This window comes from Dermochelys coriacea, chromosome 10 (genome assembly GCF_009764565.3).
Source record: "Dermochelys coriacea isolate rDerCor1 chromosome 10, rDerCor1.pri.v4, whole genome shotgun sequence".
In the NCBI taxonomy this organism is placed as follows: Eukaryota; Metazoa; Chordata; order Testudines; family Dermochelyidae; genus Dermochelys; species Dermochelys coriacea.
Window position 1 is genome coordinate 18,553,574 of NC_050077.1, and position 11,086 is coordinate 18,564,659.

General features: G+C 46.6%; 1 pseudogene; it reads left to right on the forward strand.

Annotated features, from left to right (window-relative positions):
- Positions 1 to 8,870: 8,870 nt before the first annotated feature.
- Positions 8,871 to 10,409, forward strand: LOC119862460 (annotated as a pseudogene).
- Positions 10,410 to 11,086: the final 677 nt, after the last annotated feature.

The window sequence follows — 11,086 nt, forward strand, 5'->3', positions numbered from 1 at the left end:
AAGTAGGATGGCTAGAATTTCATTTATTTGACTTCTATAAGGAGTTAAACAGGCTAGTAGTTATGTGGCAAAAGGCTCAGCATGAAAGCTCCGGTTCAGGAAAGCATCCCTATTCAGCAAAGCACTTACGCCCCATTGAAGTGAGGCACGTCCTTAGGTGAATTGCTGAATAGGGATGGATTCAGGCATGTGCCTAAGTGCTTTCTTCAGGGTTTAAGGCTCTGATCTAGCAAAGCACTAAAGGATGTGTGTGTAAGTCTAAGCATGCGAGCAGCCCCATTGAAATCAGTGCACATAAATGCTTTACTGCATCGGGACCCGAGGGCCAAAATTTACCTCTATTGTAAATAGGAATTTTGATGGGGAAAAGGCTAAGGCCCAAAGAAAGGGAGCCCAGGAAAGGTCCCAGCACTCAAACATAAAAAAAAATGCTAATAGAAAAGGTAACCTGTTGTGCTGGAAGGGCCTAATGGCTTCTGTCAAGCATGTCTTTGATCTCTAAGCAATTACAGACTTCATGAAAGAGTATGGGTATTATAGCTATTATTCTTATATTATAGCTAAATGAAATTATTTATAATTTATAATAATATAATTTATTATTATAGCTAAATGAAAGAAGCAATTCAGTTATATTATTCCATAAGGGAGCTTGAGACAATGGAAGCCACCACCCAATGCAACTCTACCCATAATAGACTCAATCCAAACCATGGTTTGATGGTTTCCTTGGAACTGATTGCAAAATAGGGACTGAGGCATTGACTGGTTAAAGATGTGTATTGGAGCAGAAAGCAAAGAGCAGCAGAAAGACAGAGAAAATCGTTGTGAGCATAGCCTAAGAGCAGAGACAGAACTTCTTGGACACAAGAATGACTAAAAGGACAAGCCTGGAAATTGTGAGCAAGGAAACTGCCTACTATGATCAAGGAAACAGGACTTTGAGTCAAATACCTTCTTTGTAAATAAACCGATTTCTCCTCCTAAAGAATGCCCTGAATATTGGCTAATCACTCAGGCCGAAGAAGCAACTGTTTCAAGCTTTCTATAGAAAGAAAATCTATGCCATTCTTTAGTTGAAAATAGAAATGTCAGCAACAGAAATTCCCAGGACAAGGATGAAAATGGCTGCTCCAGTGGTTCAGACGCTATCCTCGGAGCCAAGAGGTCAATTCCTTGCTGCACCACAAGCTTCCTGTGTGACCATGGGCAAGTCACTTAGTCACTCTGTGCATCAGTTTCTTGTATGTACAAAGGAGATAATGGGACCTCTCTGTGCCACAGGAGTGCTGTGAGGATAAATGCATTAAGGAATATGAGGTGCTCAGATACTATCAGGGTTGCCATGTTGAGAAACTGGAGCTGGTGCAGAAACAAGCCACCAAAATGATTTGAGGGCTGGAGAAAATGCCTTTCAAAGAGAGCCTTTGAGCTCAATCTATTTAGTTTATTGAAGAGAAGAGTGAGAGGTGATTTGAAGATATGCTTTAGTCAAACACAGGTTATGCTTGAGTCCAACAATTCAGGGGCAACTGGGGGAAATTTAATAGCCTGTGAAACACAGGAAAACAGACTAGAGGATCTAATGGTAGATAACTAAAGGATGTTGGGGTTTAACTCCTTTTTGGGGATAGTGAAACTCACTCAGAGACTGGACTAACTCAATCACACATGCTTAACTTTATACATGAGATTCCTCCCGTCATGCATAAGTGTTCTCAGGATAGAAGTCCCAGAGCTTGATGCAGCAGTCAAAACGCCCAGGGACCCAAAATTGGACCTAAAAGGGGTATAGGTTTGCAAGGCCAGTAATCTTGATAATTTTCCTTTCTTTTCAAGTCTAAGTGCACTAGAACAGCACAGCATGTGAGAGCAGGCAAGATTTATTTATTTTCACTATTTACTTATCTGGCACTGTAGATATGCATGGTACTGTAATTTGGCAATCAGGTTTAAATGAGGAATTAGTGTTTTGTTAGCTGTAACATTTGATCTACAGTTATGGAGTAATATATGTAATAACAATACTTTGCACTTCTTATTCCAGGAATCCAAAGGACTTTAGACATTAACCTAGCTTCTCACAGTAGTTCTTTGAGATTAGTAAATAGTGCTATACCCATTCTCCTGAAGGGTCAGCTAAGGCACTGAAAATTATGTGACTTGTCCAAGGTCACATAAGACAGTGGTGGACCTGGGAATAGAACCAAGGAGTTATGACTGCTGCTCAACTGATCTCTTTACAAAATAAATCTATATAAGAGGTGCAATGCTCACCATGCTATGGGAACTGGTTGCTGGAAAAAGGAATTTTGTGCCATTGAGGTTCTGCCTATGTAGAGCTGCACTGCACCAGGTGACCTCGGAAGCCAGGGTGATTCTGGGGAGTGCTCCCGGTCTTCAGGGTTGCCGACTCTTGTGCTTTTTATCACGAATGTCACAATACTTAGTGTTTTTCTTAAAGGCCCAGATGCTGGAATCGAGAGTGCATGAGAACCTTGGCTTTCCATTCCCCCCTGTCATTTTTAAAAGGTATAAGTCTAGTCCTCTGGGATGTTTGGAAAAGTTTGGAAACATGATCCAAATGTGCACTACATGCTCAGAAGACAAACTCAAAACTGATCGGTATAAAGAAATCTCATGATTTTTAAGACAGGTTCGTGATCATTTGGGAGCCCTGTGATGGGTTCCCCCAGGGGTGCCACTTGGAACTTGGGTACCAGTGAGCCCACCTGATCCACCAGCCTGGGCTCCCTTTCACACTGTAGTGCTGTGATAAATTGCCAAGCTCTCCAGGCTTGCTCTTTCACCAGCATACACACAGGTAGGGACACACCCAGCTGCAGCTTCACACACACATGCTGAGATCAGCTCTGCATGGCAAGGCTCAGCTAAGGCACCTCCCAATTACTAAGGCATGCACCCCCCTCTGGAGTGTAAACCCAAAATTATACCATCTGGTGCTTCACAGGGAACATACGCTTACGCTGTACAAAAATTCGCCCTCTCTCTCAATGTAGAGAGAGAGAGATGCAACAGCTTTCTGCCCCAAGTTATAATGTCCACACACTGGTTTTAGACAAAACAAAAACAAATGTATTAACTACAAAAGATAGATTTTAAGTGATTATAAGTGATCACAGACAGATCAAAGCAGATTACCTTAGTAAATAAGCAAAACCTCAAACTAAATTTAACACACTAGATATGTAGGATATGATTTAGCAAATTCTCATCCTGAGTGATAAACAGTCTGGCAGATTTTAAGGCACAAGCTGCCTTGGCTTTCCCAGGTTTTCATACACAGGCTAAAAATTGCTCTAGCCTGGGACCATCACTTCCCACAGTTCAGTCCTTGCCCCTCAGGTGTTTCCAGGTGAGTTGTTATAGGGAGAATGAGGTACCATCATGATGTCATTTCCCCCTTTTATATTCTTCCCACTTGCTGGAAAGCTCTTTTGCTGTGACCTGGATCAAACAGTTCCCATTGTGTAGTGCTACCTCTGAGAGATTTCTATTGTACACAGTTCCTGGCGTAACCCTGGTGCTTGTGTGCATTTCCTCAATAAGCCATTAACATTGTTTGGCCTTTTTACTGTTGTACCTGAAAGGCTGCTTGTGGGTGTTTTTAACCGCACAACATGTTTCAGTAACACATACGAAGACAAACTTCATAATTTCAGATACGATGATACACCTACAATCCAATGAGATATTAATGTCTAGCAGATCAAGACTTTAGGAATACCTCACAAGGCATACTTTGTACAACACATACCCCAATTACATGACAGTGGGAAATATTGGGGTGCCAGGGTGTCACAAGCCCAATTCACAATTTTTGAATACTTAAGGTGGGCAACACTGGGTGAAATATTGGTCCTGTTGAAGTCAATGGCAAAATTACCTGACATCAGTAAAGCCAGGATTTCACCCACTGACTCCATGCCTCTTTAGGAGGACATAGTGTACACACTGCTCTGTGCCAGCCAGCTCTGCTATATAGTGTGCAGTATCCTTCCTTCTGCTTCCCATCACTAGGAAGGGGCTGGCACCTGGGAGCAAGAAGGAGGTCACAACTGTGGTCGGGCCTTGTGTGCAGTAAGGCCAGAGATGGGGAAGTTTCCTCTGTGAACCTGTGGCAAAGCTGGGACTAGCCAAACCTGGGGTGCTCAGAGTTTAGTTGGTGAGTGCCTGAACTTGATTGCCAACCCCATGTTCCTCTGATTGGTTGCTTGTTTGTCGCAGATGGGCCCGCCTCATCCTATCATCATTGTACTTTGTGGAACTGGCTGGTGCACATGCATAGTCTCAGCCAGATTGTATCCAGCCCCCATCTGGCTGTGTGCAGAGGATGACTCGGAGGCCATAGATGCATGCAGCCAGGAGCTCTCCTCTACCCTGGAGGAGGCTAGCCAGTCACAGCTATTGGATCTTGGCAAGGCGCAAACAGGAGAGGAGGCCCCTAATAAGTGGCTTTGATTTGGAGAATCGCTGAAGCAAGTTGTTGGGGGCAGGAGGGTTGCAGAAAGCAGGCTTGTGTCTGTATGATGTGCGTACCACCACATGCCTAGTTTGAGTGGTGGAACAGGGTGTTGATTGACTCCCGCACTTCACGGGAATCTGCCTCAGAGATCTCTGGGAAACTCTAATGGAGATACTGGGCAATCCACTGCCACAGATCCTTTGGCAGAACTGCTTTGTTTCTTGCCCCATTAGGGTAACTTTCCTACGCCACTCTGCTGTCACTGGAGGGTGTGGGGTGGGGACACCATTGCTGCACACAGGTGAGCTGCATAAGGGCCAGAGCGGAAGCCGTAGTCTTGGAGAAGACCCTCCCTTTATTCCCTGCTCACCCTTAGCAGCAAGATATCTTCCATAATGAACACAGCCTATGGAAAATGTGGGGATAGGAATGATTATAAGGTCTCCCCTGCAGTGCTGGCTCACTCCAAGAGCACGTGCCCAGTGTACAGTAGGGTCCAGGAACACTGATTTCCCCTGCCCCTGAGGTTACTCACCATTTTGGGGGTCTTGTGGCTCAGGTATGCTTACCTGGGGTCAGCCAGTTAGTGACAGGTGTGTGAATATTGGCTGTGTTTTAAATCACTCAATCAGTGGTCTGTATGTTGCAAATGATACTGCTTCTGTAAAATGTTGCACTTTGGCTTCACAGATATGACCTTGGAAGCCCAACTTCCCTCTTTGTTATTGCCGGCTGAACGATGGCACAGAATTAGAAAGCGGCCAGGAAGAACTAAGGAGGACTTTCTGCATGAGGTTATGATGCACTCCATGGCTGAAAAACAAGAATTGAAGGAGTGGCGGGGCAGCAAGAAAAGGGACCGAAAGGAGAATGCAGTCTGACAGAATGAAGCCACAGAGCAGCTCTTAAGTGTTATGGCACACCAAGCAGACACACTCCAGGCACTACTAGCACTGCAAACCGAGCAGCTCCATGCCTGCCCTCCCCTGCAGCTGCTGTTGCAAAACTCTTTCCCATGCGCCCCCAGACACCACCAACATACTCTTATCAACCTCCTGGCTCCAGTCTGTACCAGTGGCATTCCACTCCTCCCCCATCACAGTCCAGCACTGCAGACTCCAGTACCCAGTGCACTCAACACCTGTCTCTCTGTGGTTTCGCGCTGCTGAAGTACAGTACCTGCTGTACTGGACTCCAAAGGAGAAGGTTGGATATGATGCCTGGACATACACAAATCTTTAACCCACCTCTTCCTGGGACCCTCCCTTCTGCCATCCCCCTCAGTGATAATGTGTTTTTTTTGTCTGTCTCTCCTCCATTTGATGTTTTTTAATAAAATAATTGTGTTGGTTTGAAAGCAATCTTTATTCTGTTAATTGAAATCAAACAGATCTGTGCAAGGCAACAGGCAATTTTCTTAAACCTTCATAGTTCATCGTCTGCACCAATCACAATCACCTCCTAACGTTACAAGCACTGCACATCAAGCGAAGCAACAAATATTAGTGGCTTTCAGCTTCAAATTGCTGCCTCAAGGCATCACTGATCCTTATGGCCCTACTCCGCACCCCTCTATTAGCCCTGTTCTCTAGCTGTTCAAAGTCAGCCTCCAGGTGCTGAGCCTCAGCCGTCCAGCCCTGAGTGAAGCTTTCACCCTTCCCTTCACAATATATGAAGAGTACAGCACACAGCTATAAGCATAGGAATATTGTCATTGGCCAGGTCCAGCTTCCCATATAGGCATATCCCTTCTGATTAATGTACTCAGTGGCTAGGTAGTCTGGTGCCAGAATTGGAATATGTGTGCCATCTATTGCCCCTCCACAGTTAGGGAAGCCCATTTGTGCAAAGCCACAACGCATGCATGTTGCCCAGAGACACGGTCTTTCAAAGCAGGATGTGATTAATGGCCCTGCACACTTCTGTCAACATGAGTCCAATGGTCGACTTTCCCACTCTGAACTGGTTAGCGATCGGTAGCGGTCTGGAGTAGCCAGATTCCACAGTGCAATCTCCACCTACTTTTCCAATGACAGGGCAGGTCTCATTCTCATGTCCTTGTGCTGCAGGGCTGGGGCGACCTCATTACACAGTCCCATGAATGTGGCTTTCCACATCTGAAAGTTCTGCAGCCACTGCTCCTCATCCCAGACATGCATGATGATGTGATCCCACCACTCAGTGCATGTTTCCTGAACCCAAAAGCCGCATTCCACTGTGGTCAGCACCTCTGTGAATGCCACAAGCAATCTCATGTCATAGCTACTACGCGTGGCGAGATCAATGTCACATTCCTTGCCTTTGTAGTTTAAGGAATAACTCCACTGCCATTCATGATGTTAGTCAGAGCGAGCAGCACACTGGTCAGCAGTTCGGGATCCATTCCTGCAGATCAAAGAGGCAGAGCGCACAGTACACAAACTGTTGCAAGATGGCGCCAGATGCAGAGGGAAGCTCAGGGATTGCTGGGATATGAAGCAATGCATCATGAGGCATTAGGACAGGACCCAGGATGCCCCGGGACCCCCTCCATCTTCCCACAACTCTTAGTGGCGGAAGAGGAAGAGACACTCTGTGGGATAGCTGCCCAGAGTACACCGCTCCAAATAGCGCTGCAAGTGCCACAAGTGTGAACACGCTATTGCGCAGGCAGCTGACAGTGTGAACACACAACAGCAGTTTCCCTTCAGTGCTCTCTGAGGGACTCCGTAACTGTGTAGTGTAGTGCTAGTGTAGACATATCCTTAGTAACATTAGAAATCCTGTCAGCCACCCCAGGTGTGGCTGGGGCTCCAGCTGTCAGCCCTGGGTGGCTGCTTTTGTGCCAGCCTGGGAAGTGGGAGAGGGGACCCCATTGTAACCCCCAGGCCTGGGGAGGGTGAAGAATCCTAATGAGTAGAGGTGAGGCTGGGTGCTGCAGGGGGGATGAAGTGACGAGGGTGATGGCTGATGGGGGGGGGGCTGATTGATGGGGGGGTTCTGAGCAGCTGGGGTAAGTGCTGGGAGGGTGAACCGAGGGTGGTGGAGGTCAATGAGGTGGGGGGCTGAATGGGGGTGGTGGGTGATGGTGGTTGGAGACTGAACTGAGAGGGGACTGATTGAGGGTGGGGAGAGAACTGATGGGGAACGGGAGACAGGATTAACTGCTGGGCAGGAGAGGGGCAGATGTGGGGTGAGAGCTCCTGCAACAGGGACCAAAATCACCTTATCCAGTACATGTAGGAGATGGGCAACACTACTTGTCACGTGCACACCCTCTGGGATGGGCAGGAGAAGATCAAAAATCAAGAGACTGACCTAAAAAACACAATACAATTTTTTAAAAAAAATCATGATTTTGAGGCCAATCTCATGATTTTTGGGGGTCAGATTTATGATTTTTGGTCTCTTGAAGTTGGCAATAGTGTGTGTGTGTGTGAGAGGAAGAGAGTACATCAAACTGCCCCTCCTTGTGCTCCTGCCCTGCAGGAGCAGGGCCCAATGGGAGCCTTTGCAGCTAGGGAGCACAAGGGTTCTGCAGCACAAGGCTGTCCAGAGAGGGCAGGAAGGGAGTGATACTGGCTAAGTGCAGAGAGGAGCAGTAGCCACCCCCAGCCCCCCAATTTTGAGAACTCCAGGAGATATGCTTCAGACGCACTGCCTCCTGGAGTTTCCACTGGGGTCATGCATTTCCTCCCCCTCACCTGTAACGGTGGGCAGTGACTAGATACAACCCATACCTATGTCTGTGACTGGACCTTGTGATTTGTTACTTTGTTGATCTGCAGAATTCCAGGGCTAAATTTGAAGTCCCATCAATTAGGATGATGTGTAGGGTAATGACTGGGCAGTTTTTTATTTAGCTTGTGTATATATTACATTTCCAAGCAGGTCCCTGAAAATTATCAGCCATGTTCATTCTCTGTTGAAAATCTCCAAATGGGTCTGTAGAATTTTGTTAATATCTTTCTGTTTCCCTTTCATTTCCCCCAAAATTGGCATTAATAGTGGTTTCTAAAGAAGAAAAGCTTAATGTGATTTTTAGGGCTCGAAATCCTCTATGAATATGTAAAATACAAATTCTTTGAGCAGCGGTTAATTTTTTTTGATTTTCCTGGATGAGAACAATGAGTCGCATCCTTTGATAAAGTACACCTTACCTCCTATATTAACAAATGCAGTCGGGTGAATCAGACTGCATCTGCCAGTGAGAATAGAGATGCTTGTTTGGAGGACAATATTAGATTCCATTCCCAGCATGCTGTGTTTATGGTTCGAAAACCAAAGTACAGATTGGAGATTTGTCCCAGGTCAACGTCTCCTTGACAGCCAGCACATTGTTGCATACTAAATGCTCCCTCATAAAAAGTTGGATGGCAAAAACAAACAGCATTACTCTAGAGTAATGGCAGGTACTGATATCTTACACTATCCTGGACTATGCCTTTCAGATTGCCAGCTCAAAACCCAGGGTAAGAAAACCAACTGAGATGACAGGATGATGATATGATACAAATGGTGGAGCCTGAGGTAAAAGGGGAATGCAAGTTATTTTGCTGTAGAAAATCATGACTGGAAAAGCAACCAAGTAGAATGCTGAATATGCTGATTTTGTTGATGATAAAGTAAGAAAATTCAGTGTTGTGCTGCAGGTCATTAATGTGAGAATGTGATCTTATTGCTATGGAGGAGCATTTCTTTCAGGAGCAGAGAATGGAGAGAAATATGCCAAAGGACTAGTATCCATTAAGCCAGTTGCGGGGAGTGTGAAATCATGTTGTATGACATGAATGTGATAGGTCCAAAAAAGGCATAAGGGCTGAAGAAAATGGCTAACGGCATGACACAAAAATTAGTCATTCTGGGGAAAAATCATTGTAGAAAAAACAACTTTTTTGTAATTTAGGCAATCAAAAAACAGCAATTAATTCAAGCTGGATGAGGCATTTGTCCAGATGTAGCATTGGCTTTATATTTACAGAATGGGTTTTTTTCACTCTTCATTTGAATGCTGTTTTCACCATTATGTCTATTTAGTCCTACCCCTTGCTGTTTCTATGTAGTGTACTGCATTCCAGATTTCAAATTATGAACTGACATTTAATTTCATAAAATGTGGTGCAATAGGGAACTGTCCTATCACTGTTAATGCTGGTAGGATGTTAGAAAATTAAGCAAAAATAGTTTAAATGAAAAAGAACACATTGCATGAAGAAATATATGTAGAGAATATTTAGTTGAGTTCACAGCCGGCATGGGGAGCGGGCAGCAGGTTTGGATCCTAGAGGCAGTGACGTATCCTGTGTGTCGGTGGTGTCAGTTCAGGAGAACCTGGGCCAATTCGACTACTTGTTCCGCTTCCAAGTGCGGTTTGAGTGCAGGGAGGTGCTGCTATATAAGCTGGAGTGGAAGATCATCTACATGGCCTCTGTGGAGAGTGAGAATTATGACAAGGTGTTTGACTTAGTCCTGGTGAGATCTGGCACAGCTGGGAGGCACATGTTTGGTTTTGAGGCCGAATCCCAAACCCCCTCCCCAAGAGTGATGCGGTGTGGATGACAGTGGTGCCCATCCCCTATCACCAACCTGGGCCAGGAGCTCATCCTCACGGGCTACTACATCAACAATGAGTACCTGGACCCCGAGCTGTGGGAGTACCCACTCCTCAAGCCAGACTTCTCCCAGCTCCACAGGAACATTCTGTCCTCCAGCCCCCACTACTTCCACATCAACCGGGGTGGCCCTGCGACCAGATGGAGGACATTGGGAATGTGGACCCGGAGTCCGAGAGCAGGATGCCTTCCAGCTGCACCCTTGGCAAGGGCCGGATGCCACCCTCTGCATCCTGCCTGAGAACGCCATAGACTTCATGGGATCTGTGGTGTACTCAGACCCAGACAGGGGAGCCCAAGGACGCAGCCACTGCATGAGGAGGGGGATCTGACTGACTTAGAGGAGGTTGTGACCACATACCAGCTATGATGGTGAGTGGGGAAATCTGGGCATATTCCATTGGGGTAACTGAAGCAGAGGTGATGGGGTGCAGTTAGAGGGAATGATCTGTCATAAGACTGGGAGGGCTTGCTTTGCAGATGGGCTAGGAGAGAATCAGAGCCATAGGGCTGCTGGGTTCTTCTCCCCCTCCATCCCACAACTTGATCTCCCCTTCCTCTGTCTCTGCACCAATTGCTGCTAGTTCAGTAGGAACAACCCTAATAAACTTGTAGTCCTGCCCACCCTGCATCAGACCACCAGCTCAAGGAGCCTAAAGACTCCATCCCCAGCCCTCTTGGTACATGGGACTTGGGGGGCTCACCAAGAATGGGAGCCAGCTCTGCTGGCTTGTCTCTGGGAGTCATCTGCACCCCTGCACTGACACAGCTCTGCTCCTTCCTGGACTGCTGCAGCCCGGACACACACCTCCCTGGTATCATGAGCTGCCCCATAGGATCCCCTTTCTCTGTGTCTAGCTGGGAAGTCATTGTGTACTCTCTCCTCCAGCCCCCTGCTGTGGGGTTCCAGTGCTGCTGCTCTTGGGCATACCTGGCCTAGTGATTCCTCCTCCGTGAGCAGCTCCCTCCTGCCGCAGAATTGCATTCCCCCAGGTGGCGTCTGGTAGCA